The 22,057-nt window shown below is 36.1% G+C and overlaps 1 long non-coding RNA gene across 3 annotated transcripts; it reads right to left on the reverse strand.

Moving 5' to 3' along the window:
- Positions 1-2,092: 2,092 nt before the first annotated feature.
- Positions 2,093-20,997, reverse strand: LOC136839963 (uncharacterized). 3 transcript variants are annotated; one of them, XR_010853480.1, is made up of 5 exons: positions 19,908-20,997; positions 17,246-17,476; positions 13,359-14,216; positions 12,420-12,606; positions 2,093-10,442 (listed from the first exon to the last, which is right to left on the reverse strand). It is a non-coding gene; the product is annotated as an uncharacterized lncRNA (long non-coding RNA). The 3 variants fall into 3 exon arrangements; XR_010853478.1 differs by lacking the exon at positions 19,908-20,997 and having other exon boundaries at positions 2,093-10,398; positions 17,246-19,571; XR_010853479.1 differs by lacking the exon at positions 19,908-20,997 and having other exon boundaries at positions 17,246-19,571.
- Positions 20,998-22,057: the final 1,060 nt, after the last annotated feature.

A 22,057-nucleotide genomic window follows, 5' to 3' on the forward strand; every position in this document is an offset into this window, starting at 1 on the left:
TTATTCTGGACAAAGTAGTCATCCCTTATATCCAAAATTTTCGAGAGAATGCTAAACTCTATGCATGTCAGTACTTTTAGATAAAAAACACTCCAAACCTGATAGCTTCTGTGCCTAAAAAACACTTTCTTGGTAAAAAAACTCTCCCTAACTGACATGCATTGTAGCCAAAGATCTCAATCGAGACTTTCTTTTATACAAACATCACATTCTCTAGATAAAAGAAAAAGACTTTCATGAAAGAAAACAGAAAACCTTCACGTAAAGTAAAGAATTCAGTCTCCACTTTCTGGGCAAATCAACTGACTCCCAGCTGACAAACTTTGCAGGTCTAAGAACGCCACTTTCTGGGCAAAATCAACTCTGATTCCCAGACTGACAATCTTTGCAGGCCTAAAAACTCCACTTTCTGGGCAAAATCAACTCTGGCTCCCAAGACTGACAAACTTTGCAGGCCTAAAACACCCTTTCTCAACTATGGGTGAAAAAATCAAAAATGGGCCCCAACAGACAAACTTTGTAGGCCTATAAACTCCCCTTTCAGGGCAAAACAAAATTTCCCAGACTGACAAACTTTGCAGGCCTAAAAACAAAAACTTGTTGAAATCAACTTCTGGAAGGGGAGGCTGAAAAACTTTGCAGGCCTATAAACTGATACTTCCTGGGCAAAAAATTTCTCCCCATCCAGAAACTTTCAGGTCAAAAATACTAAATTTTCAAAAAATTTCCAAAGTCAAAAAAAATCTCTCCCTTTGAACCAGCAAAACAATAAAACTGATATCCCAAGACAAACTAAAAATCAATACTAAATCCACATTTTCTAGTAAAAGTGAAATAATCTAAAAAACCTATAACACTTTAGGCAAAGAACTCCAAAACTGACACCCTCCAGCTAAAGTCCTCAGACGACCGCCAGTTTGGCCACCCCCAAGGGACGAAGAAATCACTGGCTCTGTATCATGATCAGTTACTGCCCGCAAACTGTGGGTCTGTGGTGGGAAGGTGAGACCAACATTCTTTGGAAGCTTGAATTTTTAAGTCAAACCCTTTGGTGTGCTTGTTCCATGTGAATAGGTTTCATTTACCAAATAAACTCATTTCTATAAAAATGAGCCTCACCCAAACTAATCAAAACTAACACTTCCTAGGTAGAAAATCTTTCAAGAACTAAGAGAATGGACAAAATCAAAACTCCCAATTACCACATTTTTCTGCACAACAACCTATCTAGTGAAAATTCCTATGAAAGACTAAGCACTTTTTGGGCAAAAGTGTCCTCCAAAGATCGCAAATTTCAGGCAAAACCTCTCCCAAACAGACACCCATTCCAGGCAGAAAAGAGAAAACACTTTTGAAATGACCCACTTTTGGGCAAAACTTCCTGGGCATAGAGTTCACTAAACATAAAGACATTTTGAGCAAACTAACATGACACGCCTAAGGAGAACTCTCAGACTAATAGACATTCTAACAACCACCTCCCACACAGAATGTATACTTCTTGGCAGGGAAAAATGCAACAACCTAACATACTGAAAAACCCCAAAATAAGACATCACAACCAAAACATACTTCAACAGACTTTCTTACCCCAGAGAAAATCACGGGACTTTCTTGCCCCCAGAAAATCACAAACTACTAAATTTTTCTAGCCACCCAAAAAATTCCAAACTACAAAGACTTTCTGTATAAAAATACAAGCTAACTGAAGGCTAACAGGCTAACAAAAATTACAAAATAACAGACCTACTAATAAAAATTATAACAGACTTTTAGGCAAAACTCACAAACCCAGACATCTTGAACTCATTATCATCAAAGTTAAAAGATTTTGTGAAGGCAAAACCATCAAAATTAACAGACTTCCTGAAGACAAAACAACTGCAGACTAACAGAATACATGAAGGTAAAAGCAACACGCAGACATTGTAAATAAAATTCTGTCACAGACTAGTGTGCAATCCAAAACCAAATGTATTACAAACCAAGAGACCACCTGAATGAAAAAAATATCAAAGGCACACTTTCTCAGAGCAGATTATCATGAAGAATCAGACTTTCTCTGAATAATTTTCAGAGACTGACTTTCTTAAAAGTGAAAGCATAACACAAGGAGGATCTTATTTCAAGCAAAAGTGTCACAACAAACTTCCCCAAAAATGTAAAGGTTTCAAAGACTAAAACACTTTCTTAAATCAAACCAAAACTTTTATCAACTAAGACACTTCCTAAACCAAATTCTACCAAGAGCACAGACTTCCTGAATCCTAATTGATCTTGAACCAATATCATTTCCCAGAATCCTGGACTTGTTTCAAACACACAACAAACATATCCTGTGCTTTACACTTGATATCATGTATTCATATGATACTAATTATAATGAATCCTGATTCTGTCTTTGTGTACCAAAAAAACAGTCCAAGATTGTTACAGGCTATCATTTAACAGTACCTAGATGTCCAGCACCACTACCCTGGACTAATTCTGTCAATACTATCAGTACCTGTAATACTCTTTTGTTATAAACCAGTTTTCAAGAGATCTTAACATGATGTACCTTTACAATCTCGTTTCTCTTTTTAAATATTCACCTGAAAACCCTCATGAACAAAATCAACAGACAATAAAACAGGGCTCCAAAATTAGGAAAATCAGCCTGCAGAGAGAGTCAAGTTATATGTAAAGGTGATGAATCAATGAAAATGTGGGAAATGAAAATAAAACCAACACACCTGATATTCAGGATTAGACGTCAGCAACAGAGCAGGAACGGATTTGCTCCTTAAACGTCTGGAGAAACTCAATGAAGACTTTGACAGCACTGGGCAAAATATTCCACATTTTAGTTGTAGCCAAGATAGAACTCTTTAGCAAACCCCAGCAAAGCTAGACATTATCAAGCTTTCCTGTACACCAAAATTTAGCCAAAATTCTTAGCAAACCCCCCAAGCTACCATAGAAGCTAGACAAAAATTTAGCTTTAACTTAAGCAAAAATTTAGCCAAGCTACAACTCTTAGCAAACCAACTAGCAAAGCTAGACATTATCAAGCTTTCCTGTTCACCAAAAATTTAGCCAAGATACAACTCTTAGCAAACCCCTAGTAAAGCTAGACATTATCAAGCTTTCCTGTTCACAAAAATTTAGCCAAGATACAACTCTTGGCAAACCCTAGTAAAGCTAGACATTATCAAAAATTCCTGTACAAGATAAATCTGCTAGACTGGCAAAAAATTTGCTACTGAAAAACTTAGGCAGAACTCTTAACATTAACAAAATTTGCTCTCAGCATCGGTCTATTAACAGGAAACCTTGTATCCTTCAATTATTCCAAAACTTGACTCTTGTGGAATAACACTGAATCCCAAGACATCACAAGCAAATGGATTAAACCACAAACCAACACCATAAAAAAGGACTTATTTAATCCTAAACTACATATCAGTAGGCTTCCTAAATGACACTGCTGTATCAACACTCGAAAAACCTCTACAGTACACAAATCCTCTGACATCTAGAAAGGTTACTGTCAAATCAATTGACATTCTACTGCCTCCTCACGGTACCTTCTTCTTCGTTTTTAACGTGCATTTTTTTCCATGACTCAGTAAGTCCTGCCACCCCATTCCAGAGCAATAAAAAGGTTGCACCAGTTATGTATCTAAATATCCACAAAGCAACAAAATCAGGTCTCAGATCACATATTCTACCAGCAACAAATCAGTAAAAAACAGTACTACATTACCATTACTCAGGCACTACACATTAGGGAGATGCTTCTTCAGATCTAAGAGCAAACACAAGGTTTAGTAAACCAGTACAACACTTTTATAGTCTACAAACCTTCAGAGGAAACCTTTCAGTACCTGAAGCCACTTAACCATTACAAACTGACGTAAATGTTTCAGAAATTGGCATTACAGAGCGTTGCCGTTTCTGTAAGGAAATGACAACTTGATCCTCCATAGCACGATTCATCTGAATCCTAACTAAACCGTTCACGGGATACTTTCTGCATACATTAAGCTTTACATTAGTAAGGTAACCTAAGGACAGTTTCCTCATCTAATTAAATGGCAAGGAAAACCTTTGTTTTTAATCTATTATCCCTCATGGCCTGAGAATCTCAGCATGCCTTATGGTAAGGTATTTGGTATAATTAGGTGTATAATCACCTTTCTAGTATATCAAAAGTCAGATTATTACACATTAACCCTTTTACAAAGGCTTCCATAAAGTCCTCCACACACACACACACACACAAACCGATTTCGTCTAATTAACTGACGATGTTATGAACTTTGCATGGTTTCTCACAGAATTCTAAACTGCTCGTCCAGCAGTATTTATCCATTCTTTATTTCAGGTACACGAATGAAGTGTCAAGGCTAAGAAGCGAAAGTTTGAGCCCCAAGCTGGTACCCCCTTTTGGAATGATGGTTGTGTCTGTAATGTAATTATCAGTTTTGTCGGTAACTTGACCGAGAGGATAACTTTTTACTTTCAAAATGTGTTTATAGACTTATTTTAGATGTGCTGACATCTGGTAGGATATAAATGATATTGAATACTTGACTTAAATACAACCTTGTGGAAAATTTTCATGTAAACTTTTAAAATACCAGCATTTGACACAATCAAATTCAAAATCAGCAAAAATAACAAATTCTGCCCATAAAAATAAATTCTCTAAACTTGGTAAACGATGCTTTACAAATTAGAATTTTTTCTACATTGCATCGCCAAATTGAATGGAACTTGGCCAGGAAATGGTATTTGAAATAGCACATTATAATAATAATAATAACTGACTTATAAGTAAAACATGACAATCCTGAATTTTTCCCCAAAATGGAACTTTTCTTAGAAAATAATAGAAGGATATAGAGCACTTCTGCATCTCACTATGCGAAGTAATTTTAGTCAGTTATCCATAATAAAAAGTCAATTTCATTTACAAGTATCTTTGAAGACAGATCAAATACCCCTATTCATGAATATTTACAAGTGAATGTACACACAGCTTTAAGGAAATAATTCTGACAGATACAAACCCAAATGTACAATGTCTAATACATTTGAAAACATATTCACACATCACAGCCACAAGTCTTTTACTTAATGTTCCCCGTTTTCTACGACATTCAACGCAACAAAAATTCTGTAACAAGACGTGGGAGAAAATCTTACGAGAAATATTAGAGAAAACAGAAAACAGATTGACAAAATGTCTGAAAATCGTAGATTTTCTTACATACAGAAAAAAATGGACTAGGGATTTTTCGGGGCCACTATACTCGTTTGATACAAAATTCTGGCAGCCAAAACATACAGGCTCAGTACACCAGTTCATAAAACACTACAGGCAAAGAAGTTCAAGTACAAATACAGTCATAAGAATAATCATAAGTCAAGGAATGCCTTAGAAGTAACATTACCCCACACACCTTGGACTTTCTGTACAATAACATCATTCTTTGACATCTGAAATGGACTGGAAAAGCACTGGAAAACTGGAAAGCACGAGGGAAGCATATACAAGACTTTTTCCCACCTCAGCAATCAGCTGTTGTCAGCTTAGAAAACTTAAGCCCTTTGGGTCGGCTTCAAAGTTGGCAACTGACTGGTTTCATTACCTCCAGCTGAGGGTGCTCTCTCTCTCTCTCTCTCTCTTTCTCCCTCCTTCGGGGCACTGCAATGCTGACCCCAAGGAGTCCTTTATTCTTTAGTCTTTTTATACATTTTTCCAGTTTTGTGTTCATACAGAGTACATATATATAAGAAGGCTTCTGTACTTCAGCTTATGTCCTGAATAAAGAGCAATATTCCATAATTTTCTTTAAATCGTTCAGGTTTACAAGTTAACTTTTAATCATTGCAGACACTGCTCTAGTTCTCACTTTGCACACAGTGTAAAGAATGGCTTCCCTTCTCAAATATTAAGGTAATATGAACCTCCTAAGTTAATCACATTAAAAAAACATGAACTGTTGAAAATTTATGACAAAAAACAATAGAATTCACTTAAATTTAGGTAATAAAGCAAATATTACGTCCAAAGATTTACTTTACCTATTTCATGCCCTAATCTAAGATCGTAATATCTGTGATTATGGAGAAACTGAACATACACACACACGTTTTAAGTTGTGTGTTTAGTGTTTTGATGTGTCCAGGGAAGCAAGTGTGAGAATGTTAAGAGTGAGGTATTTAATCCCTGTGTCTAGAGGAAAAAGTGTTTAAGTGTGAGAATTCAAGTGTGAAATGTGTAATGGAAAAAAGCACCTTTGAAGGTGTTGTAATGAATTCAAGTGTGAAATGATGCTTTAAAAAAAAACCATGTGAAATGGAAAAATCAATGTGTGTGTGTGTGTGAGATGAGAGAGGAATTTAAAGAGTGAAGAGAGAGAGAATGAGAACAAGCAAAGTATGCAGAAACTGGTCAACAAATTGTGAGGGTTTTATTACAGCATGAAAAGTGAAAGTGTGCAATTCTGCAGCTTACAAGTTGTACTGTAAATGTAAAAGTGTTTCTATGTAACATCTTTAACAGGAGACTGAAGAAATTCCCTTGAATGTGAAATGTGATTGCAAGTTGACAGAAATAGAAGTCTAGTCAGAATGGAAGGCTGAAGAGGAAGAAATAAGAACAATGTCCAAGTTATTTACACCAATCTACAAAATATCTCGTTCCTATATCCAGTTTCTATGGATGAGAACACTGCAAAATAGTTTTGCTATCTCAGATTATTGCAAACGTTGGCCAGTGGGGGAATCTGCATAGCTATGAGTCTCCAAATTTAGCTCATCAAACCTAGATTACAATGTCTACATGATATACATAACTAAGGAGACGCTGGATATTATAATTTTCTTGAATTATTTTGGTACCACTAGTTTCCTCAGAAGTTTGTAAGCTTATTTTGTTTGATAATAAACTAAAAAAGGCACTAATTGCTTTTTCTAGCTAAATGAAGCCTAAGTCTTGGTGAGAACTGAGCAGTAAGCTGAAATACACAAGTCCTTGTATAGAATAAAATAAATTTACAATTTGGTATTACAATAACTTTCCCATTACTCAAAATTTAAAGTTAAATTTTTAACAATAACAGTTAAATTTTCAACTATAACAGTTAACTGAACCTTGATCTCATAAATTTAAATTCAATGGGAACTCTATGCAATAATTCAACACTAAAAAAATCATTATACCTTAGCCTAAAATTCTCCATATGTCAAGACACTGTTGCACTTGTTCTTCTAAAATTGACTAAATCTATAACTCAGAAATAACTTAATTTCTCAAATAACTGACGTTACAGTCACAAGCGATTTAAGACAGACCTTCTTGAAATGTAACTATAGACCATTTCAGAATTGATTTGGGTCCTAAGCTTAGACAGAACTCTTCTGTTAATATTTCATTTCTGATAACTATTTTCGATGCCAAGTATACGTATAACAAAACTCCCTGATTATCAAATAGCTTCCACTTTGCTGTTCAACCTCTAACCTAACTACTCCAATTTACAACCTTCATGGAAAATCAGTCCCTTTGTGAGAACCTCACAAGGAGAGAGAGAGGTGTGATTTGCTTGTATCGCAAAACAGTTAAAAAGAGTATTCAATTAAACAGCAACTCTCCTAATAGCTATGAGTCTACTAAGGAAGGAATTGACCTTGTATGTTAAATGTCTGAAAAATACTTAGTGCCTTAATGAAAAGTAAATGACTAGTTCTCAAGATTAACATTAAGTCGAATAAACTCTTCACATAACTGAGAATACTTATTCATTCATATGTCAAATATAGCCTTGTCAAATTGCCCTTCAAAGACACTTTCAAATTTACTTATATACCTAAGACACCACTGTTAACAATGCTGAATCCCGTTTAAGATAATGCTTTGAATTTGAGCCTACTTACAGATTCATTTACCTACAATATTTTAGAAAACCAAATTATCCTCAAGTAATGCATTCAATATGACTGAATCATTCACTTAAAATGCCATTATCAGTATTGCAAATGCCCCTTAAAGTAACAGTGAAATTTAGAGTTCACTTATTAAATAATTTATCTATGATGCATTTGACAACAATACCAAAGTGTGCCCTCAGTGTAACACTTTCAATTTGGAACCTCCCCATGCCAGCCTCAGTGTCTTGAAATATGCAGAGATGCCATGATAATAATGCTCTTGATAAGGTCCTCTCCAATATTTACACAATTAACCTTCAAGTGGTGTACGTTTAATGCTAAGCAAGAAGCATTATTGTCATGGCAAGCTTTGTACAAAATTCACAGTGTTTTGTTTAATCACTTGAAAATAATGACAAGTTCTTCAACTATCATCAAATCCGAGATAAAACTAATAAACTAACTTTGAAATATTTCCTGCCTCAACAGTGCAAACGTGTCAGTGTTTCAGGATGACTTCTTTCAATAACCTAAGTTTCAAAATAGTATATAAGAACCAACGCTTATATAACATTACAATAATACAAGACCTAGGAACTATTATACTAATTTTCTAAAGGAAATCTGATATAAATCACTAAAGAAACAAACTGTGGACAAAACTTTCAAAAAGTATACGAGAAGCTTAATTCCAGGTCCCTACTGTCCTGGAAGCTGATTTAGCAATATCTCTAAGCTTTACTGAGGAAAAATATCCGGAATAATTTGTACTTTAGCCATGAATATTACCTATTCTATAAAGGTTAACACCTCACAGGTTTGACTCCACACAACTATTCTTAACTATACTGACTGCTACGAAGATATTCCCTAAAATCAGTCAAACCTATTGCTTGCAACTGTTAACTTTTTGCTGTTGATAATTTCGAACTCCTGGAAAATGGCTGAAAATAATAAGCATACCCTTCTGATATCTCATGTGATCTTCGTACTGGGCAAGTATGCATTGAACAATGACCTACTGGATACTGTACAAGACAGAAATGTATTCTGTAAACCAGTCAATTACCTGACTGTAATATTAAACAAAGTTAATAGAAAGCTATTCTTTAACATACGTGACTTCTCGATATAAGTCAAATGCCTAAAAGCTGTTATTTCACTAACAAGAAACTTATGTTTAATGTTATGTAGCCTGAAATAGCCTTAACTCCTTGGTAGATGACAGTAAACTAATGAGAATTGTAGGTAAAAATTATGTATCCTGAAATGTACTATGCTACTGATAGCTGATGTTAACGCTACCAAGAAATTCAAGTGGAAAATTTGTATCTGAAGACCTAACTATCAAACTAATGAAATATCTAAATAAGATATTTGGATAAACAAAGCAAAGGCTGTGTATCCTGAAACAAACTGAGCTTTTTGACGGCTAATTTGAAACTGCTAGGAATCTTATATAAAAAAAATGTAACCTGAAAGTTGCCAGATAGCTGCTGCTTTACAAGAAAACTGAATGACCTACGTTCCGGATACACTGAACTACTTTTGATTGATATCAGACTGACATTAGATTCCAGATCAAGCAAAACTATGTATCCACGTATCCTGAAACATACAGAACTACTTGATAGCTAATATTAAACATATAGGAATTTATTTTTAAAACCTATGTATCCTAAAACTGATAGAGCAGATAGTTATTTTAAAATGGAAACAGAACTGTCTTGAAGGACTTGGCATAATAAACTTATGAATCTCAAGTAGCAAAGACTATCTGTCCTGAAGTATAATGAGGTACCACATAGCTATTGTTTGACTGATATGAAAATAAGTGATCAATATATGCAGTATATTCTGAAACAGTGAACTACTTACTAGCAAATAGAAAAATTTAAGTGGAAAATAGACTGTGTATCCTGATATGTGCTGAACTGACTGACATCTGGTCTTCAAGTAATAAGAAGTCTTAGCAAGATAAATATGAATTCTGAAACATACCGAGTTATATTTTACCTGACAATAAACTTATGAAAAATCTAGGTAAACGTTAATCAGTTTAAATTAAGCTCATATGAGCTTTAGGTATAAAATAAGTCTATACATCCTGAATAGTTCTGAACTACCTGATATTAACATTCAACTGAGAAGACATAAAAATGGAAATGTTTCTCCTGAAATAATACACCAGAAGCAGGTTTCAGTAATAAAATATATCACCTGAACTACATGGAACTACCTCACAAGATATAGACTCCTACAGTTCCTACTTAAAAACTACACGAAGAAAAGCTGAACTCTACTCGACTTTGAGTCAGTAGGGACAAATCTAAATGTAGGCCTTTCTTGAAGTCATAGTTTTAATGGTCAGTTCTTAAGTTCATACCAGAGAGACTGGAGTCTTCCCAAGATCAGCATGTTTGGTGGAACCATTTTTTCCCTTCATCTGGCCAATAGGCACACTGCACAAATTTCCTGAAGAGATGAGGAAAATGAAGTTAATGCCATCAATCACTGGTCTAATGGCCATCACAACCTGAAGAGATGAGGTCTTTTGGTTTTACAAATGTATTGAGATGAAAGATAATTCGTTATAGCCAGGCCCCAAGCATCCTATACCCTGGCCCCTTTTACTAGATGGGGCACAGATGGGGCAGGGGCTTTTTCAGACCAGTAATGAGCGTCTGTGGTATTTTATGAAGGACATCTTAATGAAGCTAAATTCCATCTTTTCACAGCTACTGTGAACGTTAATTCAAAATTGAATTGCAATGCAAAAGTGGGAGGCTTCTTAGCCTAAATATATATTAGCAAATCACAGTAAAATATTCTTTTTACCTGCATCATCATCATTATTATTATTATTACCTGAGCCTGGCTATAACATTTATAAAGCCATTTCAACATTTTCCCGAAATCTGGAAAGATTTTTCAGTACTAACATTGTCCCACCTCTCTCTAGTTTGTCCTAAATCATCCAAACACTTCCCTGGTTGTCTCAGTTACTGTCAGAAAAAGGGTCAGTTACTGCTCTCACCAACTACACATCTCAAGGTACTCATAAAAACCAAATCATTTCATAAAAAAGACCCTAAAATTGACCCATAACCACTTGAGAGCAACAGAGAAAATTTAAACAACTCTCCATTTCAGGAACTGCGAGTCATCGTTTTTCTAAAATCTCTTTCAAACTAATTATTTGATCGAAATGGTACTTTGACACAGTGTGCAAGACCCCTCCCGCTAATTTTTAGTAATATAGTGCACTGTCAAATGGTTTTAGTTAAGTACCAAGATATATTATGTAAAAGTTGCGAATATCTAAAATTAAATGGAGTCCTTCATAACTGATAGCATAAATGAAAAGTATTTCCCAAAAGTGTAAGATTTGAATACTATATTACACCACAAACCTTTTACCTCGTATAGTGCATCACTCTTGTTTTCTGAGCAACAGTCCTAACAATCAGATTTTCAACATCTGATCATGGAGTATTTTAAAGCAAGGAGAATTGTATACCAGCAATGCCAATATGTCCTTTGTTATCGAAATATTTTGCCCAGATATCAATAACGGAGTGAAAAAATGTGGTTACCCATTGCATCAAGTTGAGAAAATCCTGATGCAATTAAAACACTTACAAATCCGACTAAACATCAACTTTAGCAATGAAACACTATTACCCTGAATATCAAAGATGTAGTTCTGCTTCTTTTCTCAGTAAAACTCCTTTTAATACAACAAGTAACAGAGTAATAAATTAGCCCTGTCTCGACATTTAGAAAACACGCCCTGAATACCAACCAACAATACTGTATTGAATTCTTAACACTTCAGTATAAAACACTCAAGGTAGCCAGTTACAATGTTGTCCTAACTCCCTAATTCAGTAAAAAGCCACTGGACATGAGCTTTATACTAATGCCCAACAGCAATACTGTAGCAAGACTGTAGTCTCAGCTCTTTGTTTCAGTAAAAATACACTGGACGTAAGGCAGTCTAGATATGACACTCTTTATTGTACAAAAATAATGTGGTTCAGTCTCTTGGAGCCGTACAATCGCCCTGGACATTAAAAGCAGTTCAGGAATGATAGAGGCCTGTCTTTTAGTTCTCTGAAAATGCAGGGCAATGCGAAGTGAAGTCTCACAGAGGTAAAAGGCAGAAAACAAAATTCTATGGTAAAAATTCAACAAATCCTTCGCGATAGTGTTTACTGGGTTATGAAACGTAGCTGAAACCTTAATACTAGAAAAGTTTAGTATACTTTAGTTTAACCAGACCACTGAGCTGATTAACAGCTCTCCTAGGGCTGGCCCGAAGGATTAGATTTATTTTACGTGGCTAAGAACCAATTGGTCACCTAGCAACGGGACCTACAGCTTATTGTGGAATCCGAACAACATTATACTGAGAAATGAGACATGGGAATCCATTACTGTACTGAGAACTAGACTAATGCACAAATAACTAATATATTAGTTTTATTATTCACATATCTATAGTTACAATGTAATAACCATATGCTTCCTAATCTTTGGTCAGGTCAAAAAAGGGAAGTACACATTCCTTACCAATAGGGAGTAAGTGGTTTCTTGACATTATTGTTGTAGAAAAATCGAAAATTGAAGATGCCTTGTCATGGCTCTGACGAGATCAGTTGTTCATAAAGCCCAAAGCACCTGAGAAACAAGAAATTAGTCGTTAGTCTGGTTTTAGTTAAATCTAACTTGAATTACAGCAGAGGGATTAGACCTAGTGTAGTATCTGGAAGTTAATTATCTTGACAAATGATAAAAGAAAAGTGCGTCTCAATCCTTCATGTTTTAGGATTGCAACCCTAAATGCAGATATAGTGGAAGGGTCAAGTATGCTGACTATACAGTGTATGACACGTGCAAAGCAGGAAGGATTAATTCAAGAAGCAGTTTCATTAATACATAATTGAACTTTACTGACAGATGTGTAAAGACTGTAACCAGGAGGGAGCCACTAGCCAGTAAGATGGGAGAGCGGAAGGTACCAACGAGCAGCAGCAGCTGTCCCAAAGGAATTCTTGGAACCTTTTACAGGTGCAACAGAAACCCCTACAGAGAACTACCAGTAGCAAGGTGATTTTCTCAATGCCTACCTGTATGTAATACTGTACACATTACATGAATGATTAAAACATATCAATGAAAGTACATTATGGTATAAAGATTGAAATAATGATTGTATATTACATTACAGTACTATGTGAGTCCTTTATTTAGCATGAACATAACACAGACCTTATAATGTTAAAAGAATGTGAGGGTTCTTCTTCCCATATTTCCCTTTACTGTACCTCCTCTTACTTCTTTCTAATGAACACCTTAATATTCTTTGGAAGCTTAAAGAATTTCAAGTTAATGGCCCCTTTGGTGGGTTTGTTCCATATGAATACTCTTACCAATTGCAGTGACTGACTCCTGCCTTCTCCTGAAGGCTGGTTTGCTCTCCACCTTAACATCAGTTTTCCCAGTTACTCCAGAGGTTCCTGGTTCCTCCCACTCCTCGAAGTCATTTCAGTACATCCATGAAGTCCATCTGATACAGCCCAGTTCGTTTCCACACAGACAATTTTGAGACTAAAGCAGATTTCTTTAAATTTTTAAGATTTTCTTTTATCAAAATCATCACATTTGCATTATAGTTATAGACACTCATCCAGCACCTACCCACAAATTTATCCCCAACTAAATCAGACTTGACACCATTCAGGTATCAAGTACGCTTTACAAACCAGACGAAAAAATCAATTCCTACTTATTAATTCCCTGTTTCATTACTTTTTGATTTTGCTATTATTTTTGTTGCTCATAATGATTTCAGGATTCAAATATAATAATAGCTTAACCTGTACCGTGTTGATTTGTCAAATCAAAATTTCTGGGGCTATAATTGATATAGTACTGATTTCACGATACGAATTGACTATTCCAGAGCTGAATGTCGCCCTAAGAATCATCATTTCGAAATACGTTTGCAGTAATAGACCATATAGCCAAATCTGCTTTACTGAGGGGCATTTCTCAGCTCTTTCTCTATCAAAGGACGGGGTTTACTTTATCAAAGGCTTTAGATGAATTTATGGTTCTGGAAATAAAGAGAAGTGCTTTGTTACACGTGGCATAATATCAAGGAAGTACTTTTTTTTCTGTTTTACTTGACTGAACTGTTGAAAGGCCTTGAGCTGTATCTGAACTGTCTTCATGAGTGTACTGAAACTTGGATCGAAATGGCTGTAGAACTTGAAGCGACTCATCATCTGTAACAAAAATTTTCTGTGTTATATACTTATTACAGGAAATGGCTGGATACAAATAATATTCAAGGATGAATACATCACTGCAGTTTGCTATATTATAGGAACTGAGCTCTTCTCAAGAATGACCTCAGTATTGGCTCTCAATGTTTCACCATGACACTGGACAATAATTATTACTGATATGAAGAATGATCTTGAACTTATTTAGTTCCAGAACCTGAACGAACTGACAAATTCAAATAGAAGGGTAGCCTGTGTCATTTCCATCATAATTTCTAAAATCTCTGTTAATACCCAATATGTCAGGATTTATCATGGTTTACTTCAGCCGACTATGTGATGAAGGGATATACTGTAGCGTAGAACATTTCACATTCAAGGAACATCCACACGATAATAATCAGACATACGCTCAACAAATCATTGACTTTTCTTAAGGTTTTCCTGTACCTTGGCTGTCAGTACAGTGAGGAAAACAAACAGTTTCAACAGATAGTTTCCCTCATTGCTGATCTAAATTTCACAGACGCAGACTGGCTAAGAAATGCAAGAACAACGCAAGATCTTTCCTAGATAGCGCCTCCCCCAAAAAGGGTTTTAACCCGGTATGTATCCACCTTACCCTGTTGGGGATGACCGTAAAAACATAAGCAAAGGACTGTAAATATCATAAAGATAATGACCCCCAAGAAATATCAGTCCTAGATAATGACCCCTGAAAACCCTTGGGGGTCACTATCTAGGAAGTTCCCATAAGGCCACAAATAATTTAGGTACTTTAGTTTCTCCAGCTACTGGTGAAAACTTCTAACTTACACAAACATCAAAACTCATAGCCTATACCAACGCATTTTTCCGGTTAAAACTCAAATAATGCAAGTGCGCACTCATTCCAGGCCTATTTCAGAGGATTTCTCACTGCAATGGAAACTAAAATGAGTTTGTGACTCTATGTTAATTTCCCAAGAGATCAGTCAATTTTGAATGCCTGTGCATACAGAAACTTGTTCATGACACACCATGCAAGTCAGCCCAGCTGTGATCATTATCTGTGGATTTACAAAGATCTATCCAACTGATAACCAGGTTAAGACAACATACAATCGTCTAAATTCTGCCGATGTCTGAAAAGAAACCCATCCCAGAGTGCAGTTCCCAAATCTGGTTTAGCAGAGGTCCCACAAAAATGCAGGCAATCAAAATAGGCCAATCTACAATCAACTTATTTTGGTGAAGAGACACTTTCTTTAAAACTATTTTCTTGAAGAACAGCTCTCGACTCTCGAAAACTGTTTGCTAAAAAATAATCGTCATCATCATCATCATGTCGTCTTTCAAAAATTTTCTAATGCTGTCAATGTCCCCACTTAGAGTGAACCATGCTTTCCAATACTTTCACCCTCTGATCTTTTCAAGTCAGTTACTCTTGCTGGAGCCGTGACTTCCAATAACTGATAAGTTTACATCTAGGGTTTGCGATGCTACGAGAAAATGTTTGTTAAACTAGTATCTTGTATGTCTATGGCACTGGAAGCCTAGATAAAAAAAAATAGACTTGCTTCTCTTATAACAGGTTCTATGACTAGATAAGTTAATTAAAGGAAACTAACGTTAAGTATAATCAGCTGAAATTGCAGCACGATATTCAACATATGCTTAAAAGCCTGACTGTCACTTTTGACTTCAAAGATTACAAGAGTTCATTATCAGTAAGCATTGATATAAAATCTATAATCAATGCAGATATGAATGCTGGTCTAAACAATCAAAACTGGAAAGCAATCCATGGAACCTAATGTGCTCCAAACCTTGATATCACTTCTGACTTCAAAAACTATGCGAATCAATTAAAAATACAACCAGTTATGATACATCTCAGTCTCCACTCCACCAAATTTGAAGCCAAAAGCATTTCACAAATGCCGTAACACCTTTGTCAAGTCAGCTAAGAATGGGAAAGAACTTCCGCAGCTTATTCTATTACAGAATCTAAAAAGCAGCAACAGTTTAAAGACTAGACTGATAACAAAGGGAAGATTCCATACTAAGTTGCAAGGCTCCAGTATCTTCGAAGACGAAAACTTTCTAGTTTCAGACTCAAAATAAGCTAGAGAAATGAGAAGATGATTAGAAGGGACCAAGCGTTACTCTTCTTGGAAGCAAGATGTGCAGGTTTTTCTAGGATGAAGGGTAAACACCAGCATTTAGGACGAGGGTACTGCAGGAATTTCAACCATTAAACCCTACAGATTATTAAATTCTTGGAGAACTCAGAATTTCAAGTGGTCTATGGACTCTGCACACTGAAATGACAGAAGAGGCTGAAAAACGAGATTAGCCATGGTAAAACTGTCTGGGGTCGAGGTAGCAGAGAACATCGAGGCATCCCACTGTTTGATTGACCTGCCATTCTTCGTAGCAATCAAAACACATTAGTCAAATCATCAATTCCATATTTCAATTGCTTTTATCTCCATATTTCAATTGCTTCTATAAGTAATGACTTTAGTTTGATTTGACATATAAAAATTTGGATATAACACCAAACATTGAGGTACTTTTGACCATTCAGGGCCTCACACACCAAAAAGTGGAGTTGGAGTGATTGTACAGGAAGAGGGGAGAAAGGAAGTGGGAGTGGAGGTCAAGTAAATGGCTAAAAATTGGGTGCAGCAACTAGGGGTCAAAGGGACGCTGCAAATGCCTACAGTGCACTGTGTAAGATGCACTGATGGCACAAACCCCAAAGACAGGTAATGTCTTTAGTAAAATAGGGATTCCGATTTGTATTGTAGTGTAACAAAAAAAATTACGTAAACTTTTTATATTATCGTCAAAAAACATAAATGAAAAGATATTTTTGACTAGTAAAATATGGACTGCAATTTGTATTGCAGTGTAACAAAAAGTAATGTTTTTATATTATTGTTAGACAAACAAACGTCACCTTTTTGCATTATCGTTAGATGAACATACAAATGAAAAGACTCTTCGACAGGGTCTCAGACCATCATCGAATTGGGAATTACCTGCTAGAATCTTTCCATGTTCTATCACATTCATCACAGTTTGTCAGTCCAAACGTCATCAATTTGACATCCTGCGTCTCCATTCCATCTGCTTCCTCAGCGCTTGCTTTTTCCATTGTGTTGAGGATGTCCTGGTGCACTGTGGGTATAAAAAGGACCAGACATCGTTCCCAATATACCAGGGACTCTCCAGGACCACTCTCTCTCTCTTTTCTTTCTCGCCATCTGGACCTGAAAACCAAATGCATCCATTAGCATACAGCTGACACTATCTTATTAGTAGTCATCTTCCCATACGCCTATAGCTTAGATATGTAATCGTTGCAAAGATGGCTCCTTCTCCAATATCTCAAAAAATTGTAACAATTTAGGATGTTCATATAATACAACCGTTTACAAAAGCAAAAACGACAACGTTTCACTAAAATTCATTAAAAACACCTAATTGTATTCTTTAGTAGGAAAATATTCATTAAATGAATAAAAAATGCCTCATTATTCTATAATTCACCTCAGAGACCTTACCAGACCTCCAGTGTCCTCACACTGAAAAATTCACTGATTGCCCAAGATACAAAAATGGCTCAGACATATAAGCTCAGACACTTAAAACTGACCAATGTCTAGCTTAGGCCCTTACCCCTCCACCCAACAGAGAAGGAACATAAAGTATTTATCACAAGTCAAGGCATCATATCCTACATTAGGTCAAATTAGGTCCTGATGTATCTGAAAAGGATACTACCTAGGCCAGCCCAAGTGAGTCTGCTGTCTACACAGGCTCCCTACTTTGGTCAGGGAACAACATGGCTCAGTGGTACGGTACTTATTGGTCAATCATGAGGTCTGGGGATCCAATATGAGGTAAAATTTGCAGGCTACTAGCCTACTGTGGCCTGATAGTTCGGTAACTACCTGTTTACGCCCAAAATGGGAGCCGTTCTTAGTACCAGACCCTTGTGGAGAACATCAAAACATGAACGAAAGATGGTTAATATCATGAACATAAAAAATAGACATATAAACATAAAAAAAGATGGTAAATATCATAAATTTAAAATAAGACAAATATAAAAAAAGGTAAAGTTTTACTTTAATACCAACACCAATAAGAGTGCCGTGTCCAGCACCAGCCCCATTGGAATGAATGGCGAAACTTGAACAATAGACAGCAGGACTAAATATCTTGGTAACGGTAAGTTTGCGATAGATTTGAGAGCGAGTTCGGTATTAATAACATTAAGGAGACTAAGATCGCAGCATAAAAACTCCGGTATCAAAATGACAGTTCAAAGTAAAATAATACCAAAAAACAATTGACAAAAGACAGTAAATATCTCGGTCGGCAATTGGTAGGAATTAGTAGCCTAGTCTGCGCTTTCATCTCACAAACTATGGCCCAGATTGCCCCTAAACTGTAGCAGGCATTTCATATGGAATATCACCTGACCAGACCTGCCTTAACACAACCTAGGATGCCATGCAGCGACCTATCAATGGGAGGGGGGGTCTCTCACCCCACAGACCCGTACAATTAGCATAAGTCGTGACTCCTGCAATGTAAAGAAAGAGATCATGTGGTTTCGAAAAGTACCTACCCTGTTTAACGTCTAACCTATGATGCCATGCCTTTACCTGGCCGAGGGGGGGCTTTCACCCTCCTATCCTTGCACCCCCAAAGTAAGTTGTAACCTCCAACAGCCTTTTAAGGGGGGGGGTCAAGTCATCTGACCTAGCCTACCCCTTACATGACCCCTACCCAATCTACAGCGGCTCCCTAACCTAGCCTACCCTAGGCTCGCCTGTATCAGTCAGAGAACGCCACGGCCCGGCGGTGGCGCGCAATCTAACATTTGTGAGTACTAGGGTCCAATAAGAGGTAATTATGTTATCTGAAGCCATCTAAATAAGGTCAGCCTTACTCTAGGGTCAGTTAGGCTACATAGCCTGACGACCTATAGCCTTGTGCTGTAGCCTAGCCGTTTGACTATACTAACATTATTCTAACTGTTAAACTTAACCAAACTTAACAAAATAGGTTAAATAGTGGTTAATATAAGGCAATTTAAGTCATAAAAGGCAAACTTAAGGCTTTAAAATACACATACACATACAGACACACAAACGAATGCCGAAGGGGGTCGGCCACAACTCTTGTTGATTTTGGCCTTATTTAACCGCTATTTAAGCCTTACACAAGCCTTATTTTAACACCATATGTTAAACAACGGTTAATTTAAGGTCATTTTAGCCATCAAAGGCTAAATATGGCTTTAAAACATACGTAGTGTATATTGACATCTAAACACGAAAGCTTGCCGTGAGCCGGCCACAACTCACGTTCATTTCGGCCGTATTTAAGCGTTATTTAACCTTCAAATGATAAGAGACAACCGTTATTTACATTATAATTACAGCAAATAACGCATACTCAATAAAGTCATGCATATTCACTTATATCTCGGTCAGGGAAAATAGGACCACGCGATCTAGGTCCTCTGAACAATCTTACTTACTGGATGATATAAATGGCGTTATTTCAATTTAATAACTAAGATTACTGGTAAGGTTACAAAATCAAAGACGAAATATGCTGTAAGTGCAATTAAATAAGAATAAGAACATTAATTATGATAATAATAAAGGAAAATGAGATTCTCACCTAAAGAACGCAGGCTCAGATTACAGTAGTAGTATTAGGCGGAATTATACTTTGAAACGGCTCCTCCTCCTTTGCTCCTTCTATTCCTGCTGTGTTTGCTTGTTTAAGTTTTTTGTCTCTGTGAAGCCATAATTCTTTTATCATCAATTCTTTCCTGTTTTCAGTTTCCTTCAATTCCTCTTTGTATCTATTTCTAATCTCATTATATATGTGGTAGACAGTAGAGTAAGAAATGGTCTTCTAAGTTTTCATTTTTTTCCCTCACAGCACAGACATTCTATATCTTCTTCCCCTTTTAGCCTATTCCTATCTTCTGATTCCAGTGTGCCTCGTCTAGCCCTACTGGTCAGCATTGTTTTTTCAGTGTTATCATACCAGATTTCTTCTCTTGTGTTTTCTTTACATCTTCTGTAGATTCTTAATGTTGTCTTGTCATAAATTTCTCTCTGCCACGCTTTTTTGTCCCGGTTATTTATTATTTCTTTTAGCTGCCTATCTTTAAGAGATTCGATTTTACTTAAGTTTATGTTTAATACTTTCATATATTCTTTTACTTGCGGAACCCACGGGGTTTTCTGGTTATCTCGTATAGGAGCCTATTCCCACCACTCTCAAGTGTACCGTATGTTTCAGACAGAACAGTTTATTCTTCATATCTCTCGAGTGGCTGGAAGGAAGAAAGGAAGGCAGAAAGAGGCCCCCATTTTGGATCTCAACGTGCAACTTGCTGTGTAACCTGGTGCTTTCAGAGTTGTTCTGGATACTTGACTGGCTGTCTTTTGCAGTTCATTTATGTCTTTCATGACCTCCATGGCATCATTGCCAATCCTTTCCGATACAGTAGCTAGCCTACCACAGCAGGCGGATGTAAACACAGCATATAAACACTGAACACCATCTCTGTTTATACAGTATAAACAACAAATACCTTTGCTATCCGTGAGCACTGATGATGTGAAAAAACACACCAATCAAAATGGAATTCAACGAAATATTCGAAGGGTTTCAGACACGGAGGCCGGTACTTCTATACCATCTGGGGCCAAGACAAGTGACTGACAGTTTCAGCTAATTTCAGCCTTCCTGTACCTACCCGTGTGGCTGAGACCCAATAAGAGTTACTGTTACCCGTTACGTCACTGCAAAACTACGGTGGTGGACTGTTGGTGGCAAGATTTCCGATCATTAACGGCAGATATATTTACTCTATATGATGTGAAGCAAATATATAATCGAAACGCAAATAAGGATAACTATAAGCCATAGATATGAATGATATTATTGTTATTATCATTAATATTAGTGGTATTCAGATGAACCCAATGCATTTGGAACAAACCTACAAGGGCCATTGACTAGAAATTCGAGTTTCCAAGTAATATGGTGCTCAATTGAAAGAAACTACAGAAGATAATAATAATAATAATAATAATAATAATAATAATAATAATAATAATAATAATAATAATAATAATTATTATTATTATTATTATTATTATTATTATTATTATTATTATTATTATTATTATTATTATTATTATTATTCAGAAGATGAACCCTATTCATATGGAACAAGCCTAGAGGGGCCATTGACTAGAAATTCAAGCTTCCAAAGAATGTGGTGATCATTTGAAGGAACTACAGCAGATATTATTATTATTATTATTATTATTATTATTATTATTATTATTATTATTATTATTATTAATCAGAAGATAAACCCCATTTCACATGGAACAAGCCTACAGGGGCCATTCACTTGAAATTCGAGCTTCCAAGTAATATGGTGTTCATCTGAAAGAAGTACCGAGTATAAAAGGAAATACGAAAAAGAAGAGATCAGTTCTTAGAAAAACAGATAAATTGACAAACTAATAAATAAATAAATAAATAAAAATATAAATTAATTATGAAAAAATACAAGGTGAACTGTTTTAAAGGATTAATGCAATACATCTTCGCTTGAACTTTCGAGGTTCGAAATTCACTTCCTCCTTCTTGTAACCTTGCCCCACCAGTAACAGACCGGTGATCGATCCCACGGGGAAGAGACGGTTGAGCTAGAGGGTTGCAGTTTGGTATGTTCGATGGTTGGAGGGTGGAAGATCAACATACCAATTTGCAGCCCTCTAGCCTCAGTAGCTTTTAAG

Source organism: Macrobrachium rosenbergii, chromosome 7, assembly GCF_040412425.1.
Source record: "Macrobrachium rosenbergii isolate ZJJX-2024 chromosome 7, ASM4041242v1, whole genome shotgun sequence".
In the NCBI taxonomy this organism is placed as follows: Eukaryota; Metazoa; Arthropoda; class Malacostraca; order Decapoda; family Palaemonidae; genus Macrobrachium; species Macrobrachium rosenbergii.